The sequence below is a fragment of the Protopterus annectens genome, chromosome 2.part1 (assembly GCF_019279795.1).
Source record: "Protopterus annectens isolate FY-2018-M chromosome 2.part1, PAN1.0, whole genome shotgun sequence".
NCBI lineage: Eukaryota > Metazoa > Chordata > Ceratodontiformes > Protopteridae > Protopterus > Protopterus annectens.
The window spans coordinates 872,796,494-872,815,496 of record NC_056729.1 but is presented as its reverse complement, the minus strand read 5'-3'; positions in this window follow the sequence as shown (position 1 = coordinate 872,815,496).

Sequence of the window (19,003 nt, the reverse complement as noted above, 5' to 3'; positions counted from 1 at the left end):
AACCCACTTTACCACTTTCTTAAAAACACATTAAATATCTAAATGCTTTACCATAAAAAAACATTCTCCTAAATACTAAAAACAGCTTGTCATCATAAATAAAACAAGAAAAAAATATGTAACTACAAATAAGAATAAACTGACTACCACTGTTTGTGCGTACAAATATAGACAATGTTACTGCCAGATTAACATAGCTACAGCTACACATCATCTCTTTAAACTCCTCAATTTTAAAATGCTTCTTAGGGAACATGTTTCATTCAAGCTTGGAAAATTATATGCACTGAGTCTAATCTGCCAGGCTAACTCTAATTCCTCCAGCTGTAAAGGTAAAGGGTCTCCCTTTATATCATGGTAGACTTGGTCAATGGCTAAAAATTTAAAACTGTGTTCAATGTAACCTTGAATGTGTTTGGCTAATGCGTTGTCCTGCTTCTTCCTACTGATGGCATATTGATGCTCATACATTCTTTCACGGAGCCTCCGCTCATTTTACCAATGTAGAATGCAGGACAACATTGGCACATAGCCAAATAAACAACCATTTTTGAATTACAATTATACCTCTGTTTTTGTCTAAATTGAGTGCCTTCCACTGTGAACATATTTGTCTCTTCTACATATTTGCAAAAATTGCAACTTTGACATTTGTACATTCCTGATATTTTGGGGTAATTACGGCATTGTTGTTCAAGCAATGATTTCAAATTTTTATCCCTCCTGAATGTGACACTAGGATTGTCACCCATTTTAGTACAAATATTGGGGTTGAGTTTAAACAAACCCCAATTTTTCAAATAATGTCTGTACAAAAATCACTATGTATATGTAGTGATAAACCTTAATCCAGGGTTGCTAGATGCAACACGAGTGTAATCTATATTATTAGACGACATTACGTCAAGATTTACTACCTGCTGCATCAGCATATGTTTAATACCCAAGATAGGTTTATACATACTGTTTAATCTCTTATATTTGGCCTTGTCAATCAAGTCATCTAACAAAGTTTCAGGGTAGCCCCAATGTAAAAACATACATTTCAATAATTGACACTCTTTCACAAAATCAGTGTCCTGACTCACTATGCGTGCAGCTCTCACCAGCTGGCCCTTGATAACTGACTGCTTCTGGTGATAAGGGTGGCAACTTGAAAAGTGAAAAAATGAATTGGAGTATGTGCTTTTTCTATGAATTTTGGCCACAAAGCTACCCAATTCCCTGTTCTTAAATAACCAGATGTCAAGGTATGCTATTGCTTCCGTATTGTATGTAGAAGTAAACCACAAGAATTGGGTCGATGCATTAAATTGATCCAAAACCAATCTACTAGTCTCAACATCACCGTTAATAAGGATGAAAATATCATCCAAATAACGTGTGTAGAAAACTATATGGTCATTAAGACCAGCATTTTTAAACACATATTCCAATTCCCAGTGGGCTATTACTAAGTTTGCTATGCTTGCCCCACAAGGGGAGCCCATGGCGACACCAACTTTTTGTAAATAAAATTTATCACCAAGCATAAAAAAGTTATTATAGAGTATAAGCTCCAGTAGTTCGATAACTAATGCTATCTCACTTTTAGTAGCACCGTTTTTCCTAAGCACCAAGCTCACCCATTCAATCCCTATGCCATGAGGAATACACGTATACAAATCCTTCACATCTACTGTGAGGAAATTATAATTCATGTTAAATTCTAAACTGTCTATTTTCTTAAGAAATGACCATGAGTCTTTACATATTTGATGCTCCTGTGCCAAGTATTTTTGCAATATTGAGTCAACAACTTTGGCACAAGAGTATGTTGGTGAACCATGACCATGGTTAAACCTATTGTTAATATACCTGTGATTATTATAAATTCGACAGGAGATTTTAAAGTGTATAATTTTTCATCTGCAGTTATCACCCCTGTTATTGTTGACTTTCTATTTAAGGGACACACATATATTCCAGCACAAAAACTTGACTTAATAAAAACAGTGACAGATATTAAAATTTTTACTAGGAAGTTGAATTTCAACTTAATGATGGGGGGGTAGTACTGATGAATTTCATATTGACCAATTTAACATTCCAAGCACTTATAATCCTCCTTTGCATCCGTTGTTGCAAGTGTTTGAACAAATGTGTGAATTGGACATTAGACAAGGTCTCAAAAATGGATTTAGCATTAACAGTAATCAATACATAAATAAAACTGAATGTGAATATCTTGATTATATTAAATCTCAAGACATCCGTATTTGCAAACCTGACAAAGGAGGGGGTCTTGTTGTCTTCGACAATATTGATTACTATGAACGTATGGCAACTTTATTAGACAACCCTGCTTACATACTGAGCTCACGGTCAGAAGTCAACAGAGCTTATAGTATAATTAAAAACAGTATCAAAGACATGTTTATAGAGGGCAGGGTGGAACAAAATGTTTTCAATTACATGTCCACTTTATACCCTAGATACCCCTATTTGTCTGGTATACCGAAGATTCACAAAGATGTGACAAATCCTCCTATGAGACCATTAGTAGACGCTTGCAGTCTGTTAAGTAAACAAAGAATTTTGAATAAAACTGCTTCCCTTAGACAGGGAATACATACAGATGTCAACCACTCTCCCACTGCCTTACTGACATTCAAAGCCAGAGCAACACATTGTGTCTTTTTTTTTTCTTATCTTATTTGCAGTACATGGAGAAGATAAATCTCCATACTTTAAAAGAATTATGAGCAGGTCAGCGGAATGTAACCCTGTATTATGTTTTCTCAACATGGATGCCAAGATTCACCTCTCAAGCTTTTTTCAAGGTAAATTTCTTGGCATCCATGTCACAAATACATACTAATGTGGCCATGATTGCCAATACGCTCATAATCCTCTGTACTGCTGATTGGTTAACACTTATTAAATTATCGTCTTCCTATTTTATGACTATCATAGAAACTTTAGCCTTTTTGTGACTTGTAATTATGTGTAAGAATTATACCCATTTCTGTAAGCTGTAGAGCATTAAAAGTTTATTACATTAGCTTGCAATATGTAACAGGAGTCAATTTTATTCCCTTTTTTTTTCTCTTTCTCTCTTGTGTGACACAATGCTTAGTGCTACATCATTTTATCTAGAACATTATTTTTTTGGAGACTGCTGATTACCAGAAAGCCTGATAACTGCTTCGTAGTTGCCAGCTTGGAATTTGTGCTTATATTTTGATTCTAGTGAGAGAAGGAGCAGATTACATCGATTCCTGACTGCTTGACTGGAGGCAGTGAGTGTCCATGTTGGACCGTCCTGATTGGTCTGATTGCTATTCAAAGCATCTATGAGGAAAAGGCTACAACAAGCCTACACACCCTTGCAACATCTGGGGTGAGACTGTTTATCACCAAAGAGTCTGTAGCCTGTTTCTCATCTTGGGATTGCTGCTACTGTATTGCTTCTGTTGAGAGAAAAAGCAAAGGAGCTTTGTATCCCAGCAGTGTGAAGCTGTGGTGAGACCAGCACTAGTAGTAGCCAGAGGAGCATTGTATCCCAGCAGTGTGAAGCTGTGGTAAGACCAGGACTAGTAGTAGCCAGAGGAGCATTGTATCCCAGCAGTGTGAAGCTGTGGTAAGACCAGGACTAGTAGTAGCCAGAGGAGCATTGTATCCCAGCAGTGTGAAGCTGTGGTCAGACCAGGACTAGTAGTAGCCAGAGGAGCATTGTATCCCAGCAGTGTGAAGCTGTGGTGAGACCAGGACTAGTAGTAGCCAGAGGAGCATTGTATCCCAGCAGTGTGAAGCTGTGGTAAGACCAGGACTAGTAGTAGCCAGAGGAGCATTGTATCCCAGCAGTGTGAAGCTGTGGTAAGACCAGGACTAGTAGTAGCCAGAGGAGCATTGTATCCCAGCAGTGTGAAGCTGTGGTAAGACCAGGACTAGTAGTAGCCAGAGGAGCATTGTATCCCAGCAGTGTGAAGCTGTGGTAAGACCAGGACTAGTAGTAGCCAGAGGAGCATTGTATCCCAGCAGTGTGAAGCTGTGGTAAGACCAGGACTAGTAGTAGCCAGAGGAGCATTGTATCCCAGCAGTGTGAAGCTGTGGTAAGACCAGGACTAGTAGTAGCCAGAGGAGCATTGTATCCCAGCAGTGTGAAGCTGTGGTAAGACCAGGACTAGTAGTAGCCAGAGGAGCATTGTATCCCAGCAGTGTGAAGCTGTGGTAAGACCAGGACTAGTAGTAGCCAGAGGAGCATTGTATCCCAGCAGTGTGAAGCTGTGGTAAGACCAGGACTAGTAGTAGCCAGAGGAGCATTGTATCCCAGCAGTGTGAAGCTGTGGTAAGACCAGGACTAGTAGTAGCCAGAGAAGCATTGTATCCCAGCAGTGTGAAGCTGTGGTAAGACCAGGACTAGTAGTAGCCAGAGGAGCATTGTATCCCAGCAGTGTGAAGCTGTGGTAAGACCAGGACTAGTAGTAGCCAGAGGAGCATTGTATCCCACCTGTGTGAAGCTGTGGTAAGACCAGGACTAGTAGTAGCCAGAGGAGCATTGTATCCCAGCAGTGTGAAGCTGTGGTGAGACCAGGACTAGTAGTAGCCAGAGGAGCATTGTATCCCAGCAGTGTGAAGCTGTGGTGAGACCAGCACTAGTAGTAGCCAGAGGAGCATTGTATCCCAGCAGTGTGAAGCTGTGGTAAGACCAGCACTAGTAGTAGCCAGAGGAGCATTGTATCCCAGCAGTGTGAAGCTGTGGTAAGACCAGCACTAGTAGTAGCCAGAGGAGCATTGTATCCCAGCAGTGTGAAGCTGTGGTAAGACCAGCACTAGTAGTAGCCAGAGGAGCATTGTATCCCAGCAGTGTGAAGCTGTGGTAAGACCAGGACTAGTAGTAGCCAGAGGAGCATTGTATCCCAGCAGTGTGAAGCTGTGGTAAGACCAGCACTAGTAGTAGCCGGAGGAGCATTGTATCCCAGCAGTGTGAAGCTGTGGTAAGACCAGCACTAGTAGTAGCCAGAGGAGCATTGTATCCCAGCAGTGTGAAGCTGTGGTAAGACCAGGACTAGTAGTAGCCAGAGGAGCATTGTATCCCAGCAGTGTGAAGCTGTGGTAAGACCAGGACTAGTAGTAGCCAGAGAAGCATTGTATCCCAGCAGTGTGAAGCTGTGGTAAGACCAGGACTAGTAGTAGTCAGAGGAGCATTGTATCCCAGCAGTGTGAAGCTGTGGTAAGACCAGGACTAGTAGTAGCCAGAGGAGCATTGTATCCCAGCAGTGTGAAGCTGTGGTAAGACCAGGACTAGTAGTAGCCAGAGGAGCATTGTATCCCAGCAGTGTGAAGCTGTGGTGAGACCAGCACTAGTAGTAGCCAGAGGAGCATTGTATCCCAGCAGTGTGAAGCTGTGGTGAGACCAGGACTAGTAGTAGCCAGAGGAGCATTGTATCCCAGCAGTGTGAAGCTGTGGTAAGACCAGCACTAGTAGTAGCCAGAGGAGCATTGTATCCCAGCAGTGTGAAGCTGTGGTAAGACCAGCACTAGTAGTAGCCAGAGGAGCATTGTATCCCAGCAGTGTGAAGCTGTGGTAAGACCAGGACTAGTAGTAGCCAGAGGAGCATTGTATCCCAGCAGTGTGAAGCTGTGGTAAGACCAGCACTTGTAGTAGCCAGAGGAGCATTGTATCCCAGCAGTGTGAAGCTGTGGTAAGACCAGGACTAGTAGTAGCCAGAGGAGCATTGTATCCCAGCAGTGTGAAGCTGTGGTAAGACCAGCACTAGTAGCATTGTATCCCAGCAGTGTGAAGCTGTGGTAAGACCAGCACTAGTAGTAGCCAGAGGAGCATTGTATCCCAGCAGTGTGAAGCTGTGGTAAGACCGGGACTAGTAGTAGCCAGAGAAGCATTGTATCCCAGCAGTGTGAAGCTGTGGTAAGACCAGGACTAGTAGTAGTCAGAGGAGCATTGTATCCCAGCAGTGTGAAGCTGTGGTAAGACCAGGACTAGTAGTAGCCAGAGGAGCATTGTATCCCAGCAGTGTGAAGCTGTGGTAAGACCAGGACTAGTAGTAGCCAGAGGAGCATTGTATCCCAGCAGTGTGAAGCTGTGGTGAGACCAGCACTAGTAGTAGCCAGAGGAGCATTGTATCCCAGCAGTGTGAAGCTGTGGTGAGACCAGGACTAGTAGTAGCCAGAGGAGCATTGTATCCCAGCAGTGTGAAGCTGTGGTAAGACCAGCACTAGTAGTAGCCAGAGGAGCATTGTATCCCAGCATTGTGAAGCTGTGGTAAGACCAGCACTAGTAGTAGCCAGAGGAGCATTGTATCCCAGCAGTGTGAAGCTGTGGTAAGACCAGGACTAGTAGTAGCCAGAGGAGCATTGTATCCCAGCAGTGTGAAGCTGTGGTAAGACCAGCACTTGTAGTAGCCAGAGGAGCATTGTATCCCAGCAGTGTGAAGCTGTGGTAAGACCAGGACTAGTAGTAGCCAGAGGAGCATTGTATCCCAGCAGTGTGAAGCTGTGGTAAGACCAGCACTAGTAGTAGCCGGAGGAGCATTGTATCCCAGCAGTGTGAAGCTGTGGTAAGACCAGCACTAGTAGTAGCCAGAGGAGCATTGTATCCCAGCAGTGTGAAGCTGTGGTAAGACCGGGACTAGTAGTAGCCAGAGGAGCATTGTATCCCAGCAGTGTGAAGCTGTGGTAAGACCAGGACTAGTAGTAGCCAGAGGAGCATTGTATCCCAGCAGTGTGAAGCTGTGGTAAGACCAGGACTAGTAGTAGTCAGAGGAGCATTGTATCCCAGCAGTGTGAAGCTGTGGTAAGACCAGAACTAGTAGTAGCCAGAGGAGCATTGTATCCCAGCAGTGTGAAGCTGTGGTAAGACCAGGACTAGTAGTAGCCAGAGGAGCATTGTATCCCAGCAGTGTGAAGCTGTGGTGAGACCAGCACTAGTAGTAGCCAGAGGAGCATTGTATCCCAGCAGTGTGAAGCTGTGGTAAGACCGGGACTAGTAGTAGCCAGAGGAGCATTGTATCCCAGCAGTGTGAAGCTGTGGTAAGACCAGGACTAGTAGTAGCCAGAGGAGCATTGTATCCCAGCAGTGTGAAGCTGTGGTAAGACCAGGACTAGTAGTAGCCAGAGGAGCATTGTATCCCAGCAGTGTGAAGCTGTGGTAAGACCAGGACTAGTAGTAGCCAGAGGAGCATTGTATCCCAGCAGTGTGAAGCTGTGGTAAGACCAGGACTAGTAGTAGCCAGAGGAGCATTGTATCCCAGCAGTGTGAAGCTGTGGTAAGACCAGGACTAGTAGTAGCCAGGCAGACAAATTCCCTCTTTTCATCATTCTTGACAAAGGTAATTCTTATTAGTTTACCCTCAAATGTTTGGCAGTGCCCTATATAGAAGCAGACACCCCAAACTGACATGTTTCCTGTAATAGCACCCCTGAAATTTCACCAATACCTAGTTGCACACAGGATAAAAAGTTTGCAGTGGTGAGCACTGCCCCCAGAGTTGCAAACCAGATACTCCCGACTTTACTTTATATTCTCACTGCAACCGTCTAATCAATAAAAAAGGGCCTGTTGGTATGGAAATGAACTTTCCCACTATCACCATTACCAGCTTGGTGAATATAGGCATCCTGAGGCAATGCAGAAATTGCCTCATGTTTAGTGACAACCAGCTAATTCTCAAACTGACACAATATGTAAAAGGTGTATTTAAACAATGTTACTGCAGGCAAAGCTTTCACATAAAAGCACTCCTAATGTAAATCATGTTGTCAGTAGTACACAGGCTGCATCCATCACACACAGTTCAAAGCAGAGACATAGACCCACATATGCTGAGGCATTTAATGTAATCATGTGAAACAGCAAAGACCTCCTAGACAAAGTACACATAAAAAATAAACTCAGCAGCCCCAAATGCACTTTTGCAAAACAATACCCACATCAACACATACAGTCAAATCTCATGGAGCCCCTGCTTGAAAGCCCATAAGTCAAGCCACCATGCCATCCAACATTCTGGTCATTGAAGGAGTCAGTGTGAGGTATACTGATGTCCCTCTCACCAGAAAGAGTAAGGAGAAAGTCAAGGTGAATTGCTTATCACTGGGAAGGATCCATCACATTACATATGCACTCAGGTCATTGGATCACAAGTACCAGCATGATTCAGTCATAGTCCATGTGGGTGTAGATAACCTGAGAAGTACCTCCCTAGAATATATGAAGAGAGACATCATGAAGCTCTCGGAATATGTGTCTCAGGCTAGTATGAGCCCTGCACTGAGCAGCATTTTACCTTCTTCAGGAATGATGCCACGGTATGAGTAGAAGATGACTGACTTTAATAACTGGCTTAGTTTTGGGTATCATTCTAAAGGGTTTAATATTTGGAAACACAGAGGGATGTGGTCAACACACCATGCTGCTTTGCCAGGGATAGTCTGCACCTCTCCCCTCTAGACCTTTGAATATTAGCTAAAACATTATCCTTCCCCATTCTACTTTTTTTTAGGCAATGCCAAACTGAAAGTACTTCAGACATAAAAAATCAAAACCAAGAAAATCCAAAGGTGTTACTGCTCAGTACTAGGAGTCTAAACAAAAAACTCCACTCCCTACAAGCTGTCCTCACCCTAGAGAATACTGACATCTGTGCAGTCACTGGTTTAAAGCCACAGAGACTACACCTGCACCGCAAGGTTATAATGCCTTCCACACATTTAGTCCAGCTATTACACAGACAGTGACTAAAGGTGGAGGTGTCTCGATTTACATCAAAAATAAATATACATCAAGGCTGGTCAAACAGGCAATGCACATGAACTTCTCCACATTCAAATCACCACAGGCAAAATTCCATACCACTTCCTTGCAAGATATAGGCCCCCTCTATGACCCAGGAAACCCATAACATGTATTTAAACTTACTGGAAACACTCACCATCCAACCCAATACCATATTAATGGGTGACTTTATTTACCCCACTACTAACTGGGATTCATATATGACACCAAATGTACAGACACAAAGATTCCTTAATTTTGTAAACACAAACTCCCTGATCCAGATTGTCAATACACCAACCAGTGGTACATATACACTGGATCTGGTCCTCACTAATATAGGAGACTGCTGCACACCCACTAGTGTAATATCTTCTATGGTAAGATTAAACCACAAAATGGTTGCTTTTGAAGTAAATATAAATCTGCAAGCTCAGATAACCCTGAAATGTTCATAAACTACTCTAAGACTGGCTTCCTACTATTAATTGATAACCTGGCAAAATTTTAAGCCCCATAAACCCTGAGAACACTGCTGCCTATGCAGAACTGTTCACAGAAACCCTATACAAGCATGTTAATGATTGCATAGAAGCAGCTGTACCCACCAGGAAGAAGTACAGAATTAAAAGAAACACCCTGGTGGAATCACAACATCACTAGACTGTATAACAGAAGGAAGAAAATCATGGCAAAAAAATTAAGAGGTGTAGCACCCAGCAGGATAAAAGCACTCTCATGAAACTAAACAAATAATTCAGAGGACAAATAAAGTCTACCAAAGCCAAATTTATAGAAAATGTAGCTTCCCATGCCAAGACAACCACAAGGCATTCTTTAGCTATGTCCGCAACCTCAAAGCCAATACATAATTGTGTGCATAGCTCGTTGTTAATGGACCCACTTATACTGAGCCAGAAATATAGCAAACCTAATGGCTGACAAATTCAGCTCCAACTTTATCCCTCTTTCCCCCTGAACCTGCCCTCAGGAAATACTATCAAATAAAACTCCCCCCTATTATTACTAGGGAACAGGTCCTTACTGCTCTGTGTAAGGCCAAAAACACTGCATCAATGGGTCCAGACAATATCCCAGGATGCCTTTTAAACAGCATGAAACATGAGCTATCAGGCCTCAGGAATTGTTATTTAACTGTAGCCTCCAAACAGGCTTCATGCTTCACAAATGGAGAACAGCAACAGCCATCTCTCCGCACAAACTTGAGCCATATACCAGACTATGGAAACTACAGACTCATGGTCTCATCAGTCTAATATGTAAAGCCATGGAAATAATTATCACAGAAATGATGGATAATGATAAAGGAAAACTCCAGACTATTGACCCAACACAATTTGGTTTAGTCAAGGGCAGGCTATGTCTACTCAACCTGGTGGACCATTTTGATAAAGGCACCAAAGCAATGGATGAAAGCAAAATGGTTCACACTGTCTACATTGACCTTTTTAAGGCATTGAACACAATACCCCACTCAGGCATTGTTGAAAAACTCAAGATGTTAGGAATAAACCCTTATGTCACCTGGTGGATAGCCAGCTGGTTGACAGACAGGACCTAGGAAGCCAGAATTGGGGAGTCCACCTCTACAAAGAGGCTAGTCACATGTGGAGTCTGTCAGTGATTAGTCCTGGGACCACACCTTTTTGCCATTTACTTCTCTGAAGTCAAGGTCAATGTCAATCACCTCTGGCTGACTAAATTTGTAGATGATATCTAATTAGGAGCTGTCATAGAATCCCTACCAACTCAAATGTTCTCCTGGAAGGGTTTACATGGACTAATAACTAGTGTCACTTAATGGACTACAACAAAATGCTAAGAAATGCATAAAAGTATCCTTCAGAAATTCATCCACCCCTGGTAACTATCATGTTGACAAATCACCCCCTAAGAGATGACCCAGCAGTCAGGTACTTGGGGACACACATATATAGTAATCTAGCCTTTGACCATCATATGTCTACACTAGTGAGAAAACCATTCTATGCTGTGTAGCTTATAAACCAACGCATGGTAGCTAGGTCCAAGGAGTTTACTATATTCGGCATTCATCAGATGCATCAATGAGTACAGTGCCCCCTTTAGTATGTACCTAATCAGACACATCCAACAACAGGAATGTCCACAGAGGTTCCTCACTAAAACAATACAGAACATAAGTAACACGTCCTATGCAGACCAACTGAAGGCCCTATCCTTATATTCTGCCTCCTACAAGCCTCAACGTGATGGACCTCCTACATATCTGCAAAACAGACAGCACCCAAATTACCCATTCTAAAGACTTAAACCTTTTCTGTGATATAAATGGGACCTGCTACATAGACAGGTATGTATCCCAGATACTACCTCCTTCCTAACCCAATGCAGTATAACTTTGATAATTGGATAAGGAACAAGAAATTTATCCCTGGTTTGGCACCTGTGTCGCTAAAAGACTTAGACCACCTGCAGGTAATTTATCTCCCAGCTCCCTGCTTGTAAATGTTTAATCTCCCAAAGCCCTGCTTACACTATTCAAGGGTAGCAGAACTTAGAGATTCGGGATGCATGGTTAGGCTTAAAAAGGCCCTTGGGGTCATTAGCCTAGTACAAACCCATGAACCTATGAACCTAGGCAGAAAGAGCCTTCACAGTTATTCTGACTATGTTAAAAAATGTAATTTTTCTGCACTGTAATGATCACTGTTAAACCAAATATTATGGGGCCTATTAACAGAAATCAAAGTCCTAAACGTTTCTTTCTTAAGTCAGTCAGCTTGTAGTTTTTGCTGGGCACCAGCTATTTCCATGGAAAGACTTGTCTCATTATATAATCAGTTAAATAAAACTTGTTATTACTACATCTTAAGCTATATCAAATATATCACTGAAGAAGGAATCATTGTGTTGTGTCCTCTCCACACAAAGTTACTCTGGTGTAATCCTCAGCATAACCATTTTGACATCTGTTCACATTTCCAGAGTATTCTGTAGAATGTTTGCCCTTACCAGTCCAATCCCCAACACACACATATACAAAAATACACGCAGAAGTCTCATTAGTATTGCTTGTAGGCTATGCAATGTGATACAGCTGAACTTATAAACAATGACATAGGTGACCATATATCCTGGTACACACCAGGCTGGCTTTACAGAAAGAAGATTGTAACTGCTCAAACTAGTTAAGTTCTTTGAAAGGGATAACAAGGCCATGAATTAAAAGCATGTGGACCACACTGCTTATGCAGACCTTGCCTCCCATCCTGAGAGTATTGACAAACTATTGGGGGAGAGTTCACAGAATGGTCCTCAGGGGCAACACAATGTTGGGCAGTGCAATCAGAATCAAAATTTTTGGCAAGCCAACTATTCTGGTCCAGGCCGAAACAGCAGAGAAATTCCCAGCCGAACAAATACAAACAGAAATCCAACAAACGCAAGACTTAAATTCCCCACTTATAACCATGCAGAAGTTTTGCTTAATTTGGGTTATAGTGACCGAGATGTTTCTGCTTTAGGGTCTGATTTAGGGTCACCTGACATGGACCATCTTGATTTTTCTGATAGCCCGGAGTGGGCTGACCCTAGTAACTTTGTTGGCCCAGTTATCGTTACCAACAATACAGGGGATTTTAATGTTTATCATTTTTCTTCTGTCGGTATTTCTACTGATATTGTTGACTTTTTAGCTAAGGGATACATCTATGTTCCAGCGAAACAACTTGATTTGGTTAAAACTACTATAGATATTAAGACTTTCACTAGGAAGTTGAACTTTAATTTGATGATGGGTGACACTATGAATGATTTGTGTACTGACAAATTTTATATATCTAGCACGTTTAACCCCCCACTGCATTCATTGTTACAAATGTTTGAGCAAATGTGTGAATTAGATATTAGACAAGCCATTAGAAATGGATTTAAGACTAATGTATTTTCTAATGCAAGTAGGGTCGAACATGAATACTTAGATTACATCAAGTCACAAGATATTTGTATATGTAAACCCGACAAAGGTGGGGGCTTAGTTATTTTCAACAATAAGGATTATCATGAACGTATGGTAGCATTGTTGGATAATTATGCTTATGAACCAAGCTCTCGCTCAGAAGGTAACAAAGCATACAGTGTTATTAAAAATTGTATTGAAGACATGTTCATAGAAGGTAGGTTAGAACAGAACATCTATAATTATATGTCAACATCATATCCTAAATATCCACACATATTTGGAATTCCGAAGATTCATAAAAGTGTGGTAAATCCACCTATGAGACCCCTAGCTGATGGTCGGGGTTCACCAACCTATCCTTGTGCTAAGGTAATAGATTTCACTTTACAGAAATATTTGATACATGAAGATCAAATTTGTAAGGACTCATGGTCCTTTTTAAAGAAAATCGACAGCCTACAGTTAATGAGAATTATAATTTTCTCACTGTTGACATGAAAGAACTATATACTTGTATACCACATGATTTGGGAATTGAGTGGGTGGGTCTAATGCTTAAAAAAAATGGAGCCCCTGCCATTGAAATTTACCTAGTGACAAAATTACTTGACCTTATACTATCAAATAACTTTTTTTTTCAATATTTCTTTATTGTTTTTCTTTCTTTATTCATTTACAAAACATTTGCCCAAAAGGTATACAAGTGATGTTCAAACAGAAATTCAATCAATATTCTTACAACATATTTACACTATTTACATGAATGCTTCCATACTCTCTTTTAAAAGTAAAAATAAAGGTTGTTTTCTCCAGGGTTAGTATCTTGGAAAAGTGTAGTTTCAATTATGGTTATGTTTTGTATTGTGTACATTGAAGAGGTAGTTCAGGTTCTATGTTTTATGCCAGTATAATATTGAAAATTTGTTCCCATGTTTTCAAGTTGTAGGGCTTTTTGTTTTGTTTGTTTATTATGTATTTGTGGGCTAAGATGTGTTTTATCACTAAGGTCCTAAAGTTTTCCCATGAGGTTTTAGATGGGGTCAGCCAGTTAGTAGCTATGTAGAGTTTCATTAGCAGAAAAATATTGATGAGGATGATAATTTGGGTTTTAGATAGGTTATTTGGGGGGGATATGTAGTATCATAAATTCCCAAGTAAGCGTTGATGTTTGATATCCCATCTTTTGGAGTTGTACTTTCAGTGAGTTCCAAAGTTTAAATATACATTTACTGTTCCAGAACATATGCAAAAGGTCAGCAGTTTCATCTTTATAATACAGGCACTTTGGAGAATTTGTAGGGTTAAATTTATGCAAGCTAAGGCGTGTGTAGTAGGCATTATTGTATATCATAAGTTGGGTAAATGATAACTTTTGAAGGGAAATGGATTTTACCGTTAAATTAATTGCATGTGCTATTTTATTTTCTTCCACCAATGGCAATTTTTCTTTCCAGTATTTAGCTAAGAGTAACTGATTTTGATATTTGATGTCTTTTATCAATTTGTATGAGCATGTTATAAATTTGGTGTTTTGTAAAAGGGCTTGCCATAGTGATATACATTTCATTAAATCCTCTTTAATGATGGTTAGATTTTTAAAGTAATTTGTAGACATTTCCTTAATCTGCCTCAAGATCAATAGATATGATTTGGGAAGACCCAGTTGCTGTCTTAATTCATGAGCAGAACAATTTAAGTATGGATATATATCTTGTAATGATAAGTTTATTATAAGTGGGAATCTTTTCAGGACTATTAGCTGGTTAACAATTTACAAGTTAGGAGTTTTGTGGAAGGGTTGTAGAATCATCATGTATTGAAAGAGATTTACTGATCTGAAGAGATTTTGGGTTAATGTTATATCATTTTTAATGGGTTCCATTAGATTATATGTTTTAGTGTTATCTCTTTTTAAAAAGGGCAATGATTTGGGATTAATATTCAGATTTTCAATATATTTGAAACATATCCTTAACCAGTGTGGGGACCAATTATTGCTTTGTGTATCGTAGTATGCAATTCTTAAAGTTCTATTGGCATTTATGATTAAGTAATAATTCTTACCATTAGGTAGATCTAATCCACCTTTGCTTTTTGGGGTCATCAATTTATCATAAGATATTCTACTTTTTTTGGTTCCCAAATAAATTTAGCGAATTCAGTGTGAATTTGTTTAAAAACTTTCTTGGGTATTAGCAATTGTGCAGACCTGAAAATGTATAATAGTCTAGGCAAGACATTCATTTTAATAATCAAAACTTTTGCTAGTGGTGGTAATTTCAAATTTTTCCACCTTTTTAGATCACCTAAAATGTGTTCCCAATTTTGTTTAATATTATTGAGATAAAAATCTTTATTATCTGTAGAGAATGTAATTCATAAATATTTTACCTTTTCTTCAGATTTTAATTGGCCTATCAATGGTAAAAGTGAGAAAGGTTTTGGAGTTCTTAAAGGAAATATGTTGGTTTTATTAAGGTTTATTTTATAGTTTGATATTAATGCAAAGTCTTCAATAGCAGATATTATTTTTTTGGTGTCTGAGATTGGTGTTGTACTATATATGTTGAGGTCATCTGCGAAAGCTGATAGGGCGATTTTGGTACCATAAATTACTGGGGCATTATGATATATATTTTGTTTGATGTATAAGAATAGGGGTTCTAGATATATGTTAAATAATAGGGCAGATAGAGGGCATCCTTGTCGGGTGCCATTTCTGATTTGAATTCTGTTAGAACACGTTTTATTTATATATAATGTTGTATAAGGGTTATTGTATAGTGTTTGTAAAGTTAGAATAAATTCTTGGGGTATATTAAAGTAGGGTAAGATCTGAAATAAAAATTTTATATTAACTCTATCAAAGGCCTTTTGTGCATCTATAATGAGTGCGTACATGTTTAGATTCTTTTGGTTAGCAAATGAAATTAATGTATGTAGTGTTAAAGTATTATCACTGGATTGTCTAGATGTTAAAAAAACAGACTGTTCATTGGATATAATTATGTTCGATATTTTCTTCAGTCTACTAGCCAGAATAGATGTCAGAATTTTAGTATCAATATTTAGAAGTGATATAGGTCTATAGTTGTCCGGGTTCTGTGGATCTGACTTTTCTTTGGGTATAAAAATTGTTTTGGATGCATTAAAGTGTATATCATTAATTTTGTTATTTATTATATAATTTAATATGTGCAATAGAATTTGAGCAATAATAAGGTAGAATGTTTTATAGAATTCTGCTGTAAGGCCATCTGGGCCAGGAGCTTTGTGTGGTTTTAATTTTTTAATTGTAGTTGTTATTTCTTCAATGAATATTGGTTTTATTAGGTCTTTTTGTAGTTCTTCATCAATTTTCGGAAAGTTAAATTTTTGTAGGAAGTTACAATTATTTTCATTTGTGAGTAGGTTTTCTTGTTCTCCATAGTCTTGTGAGTATATCATTTCGAATGTGTTAATAATATCATCAGTTCTCGTAAAGGTTTTGTTTTTATAGCATATTTCATGAATTTGGGAGGGTGTTTTAGACTGGTTAATAATTCTTGCTAGTGCTCGTGACGGAGTTTGTATATGATTAGCATATTTTGCAAGTATTTTAGTTTCTTGAAATGATAATCTATTATTTTGGATAAAGAAAAGTTCTTTCTGACATTTCAATAGTTCTGATTCAGTTTGCGTGTTATGGTTTTTCATTAAATCCTGATCTAATGATTTGATTTTAGCCTCTAGTAACTGTTCTTCTCTGAGTTGGATTATTTTATAATAAGAAGCTTTTTGGAGGAAGATACCTTTTATTTGGGCTTTAGTTGCCGCCCATTCAATATCCGGTGGGTGTTGCTGTTTTACTATCTTGACTAATGAGGTTTTAAGTATGTCCTGTATTTCCTGAACTGTTTCCTTTGTATTTAAGAGGTTGGGGTTTAAGGACCAGTTATATCCCCTATATGGTGTGTTGGTTCTATAATCCTTGATAATGTTTAATGTAATTTTAGAATGGTCTGATAGGTAACGGGCATGAATATATATACTGTGGGAAAATAACTTTTTTATGCTAGGGAATGACTTCTTTCTACAAAAGGCAGGAGTCGCTATGGGCTCACCCTGTGGGGCGAGCATAGCAAACCTAGTTATGTCTTACTGGGAACTGGAATTTGTGTTTAAAAACATTGGTCTTAGTGATTGTATTATTTACTATGCACGTTACCTAGACGATATTTTCATTTTACTAAATGGCGATCTAGAGGCTAGCAACAAAGTGCTTGACCAATTTAATCAATCAACCCAATTTCTGCAGTTTACATCTTCGTTTGATACAGAAGCAATAGCATATTTAGATGTTTGGTTAGTTAAAAATAGGGAACTGGGTTTTTATGTAGCCAAAATTCATAGGAAGAGTACATATTCCAATACATTCCTGCATTTTACAAGTTGTCATCCCTACCATCAGAAACGGTCAGTTGTGAAGGGTCAGTTGGTAAGGGCTTCACGTATAGTCAGTCAGGAAGAAGAATTTATAGATGAATGCTATTTTTTGAAAAGCATGTTTTTACATTGTGGTTACCCAGAGCCCCTGTTAGATAGTTTAATTGACGAAGTTAGACTTAAGAGAACAAATTTCACGTATAAACCCATTTTAAGCGTTAAACATACAACACCTGAACAGCCTGGTGTATTAAATCCAGTTGTTATGGATAATAGTAATTATACTATTGTAACTACTAAAGATTTCTGTACAAGCTTTATTACTACATACACCACACAAAGCCATTTCTGTATCGATATCATACGGAAAAATTGGGAATTATTTAAAATGAATGTTAAGATTTACACTAAAATGGGGGATTTTCCTAGTGTAATTTTTAGGAAAAGTAAGAACTTAAAGAATTTATTAGAGCAACAATGTCGTACCCAGCCTAGAATTACAGGGATGGATAAATGTCAAAGTTCTAACTTTTGTAAATTAGGAGAAGTAGTAAATTGGTTTACTATTAATGGGTTACAACACAGAATAAAACTAAGGTTTAACTGTAATTCTAGAATGGTTGTTTATCTGGCTAGGTGTCAATGCTGTCCTGCATTTTATGTGGTAAAAACAGAGCGTAAGCTCCGTGAAAGAATTTATGAACATCAATATGCTATTAGTAAAAAGAAATTGGACAATGACCCAGCCAAACATATTCAGTTAAATAGTGAACACAAATTCAAGTTTCTGGCCATTGATCAGGTACAGCAGGATCTTAGGGGTGGCCCTACACCTTTGCAGCTTGAAGAACTTGAGTTAGTTTGGCAGATTAAGCTGAATGCATACCATTTTCCAGGTTTGAATGAAACCTGTTCTATTAGCAGTATTCTGAAATTAAAAAGTCTGCAGAGATGATAGAGTGGATGTAGAATTCATTTATTATTATTTGTTGCTCAGTATCAATATTATGCTTAAGTATGAATATGGCATTAATTAGTTTTTTTGCTGTAATTTTATGCCTTTTGAGCATAGTTATGTTGACGTGTTATAGTTAGCAATTTGAGTTGTAATAGTATATGTTATATTTATGAGGTAGTTGGTTGTTTTAGCTTGTTTAGCATTGTATTTTATTAGTTGAATGTGCTTTATATATTAATACATATTTTTTTAACTGTTTGCCTTTAAGGAATGTAAGATGTGACCTGTTCTGTATTAGGATTGGTTAAAAATGCTCACTTGATCCTATTTAATCTGTTTTTGAAATTGTTATACCATTTCTGAAGAAGTTTGCTCACCAGGCAAACGAAAAGCTCTTAAAATAAATACTTTGGTGTTTTTAACGTTGGCGAGTTGTTCTGACAGAGTTTTACTTAGTTGATTGTTTAGTGTGCTGTTTCAGTTCTTTATTGGGGGAGAGTATTAGACTCCCACCAGAACTGGGTGATGTGGTTGAGCTTTCTGATGACATCTTGGCCTTAGGCTTAGTAAGAACCTATGAACACATAAGCACAGTAGGTAGCAGTTTGGTCACATTTAACCAGAGCTGGCCAGCTCAGTAATTTTGAGTGTGTACCATTACAGAGTTCCCATTGATCTCCCATTTGATGGTGTTCTTGAGAGGTGTGGTAGTTGGGGACAGGCGTCACACAGCTGCTTTGTTATCACAGGTAAGACGAAAAACTGCAGCTAGGGAGGGGCAAAGGAGGCAGTTACACCAATGCAAGTTGTTAGGAGGTATGATGATCAGCAATGAGGAGGTAAAGTCCCATCAATGCATCCAAGGCATTCATTGAGAAAT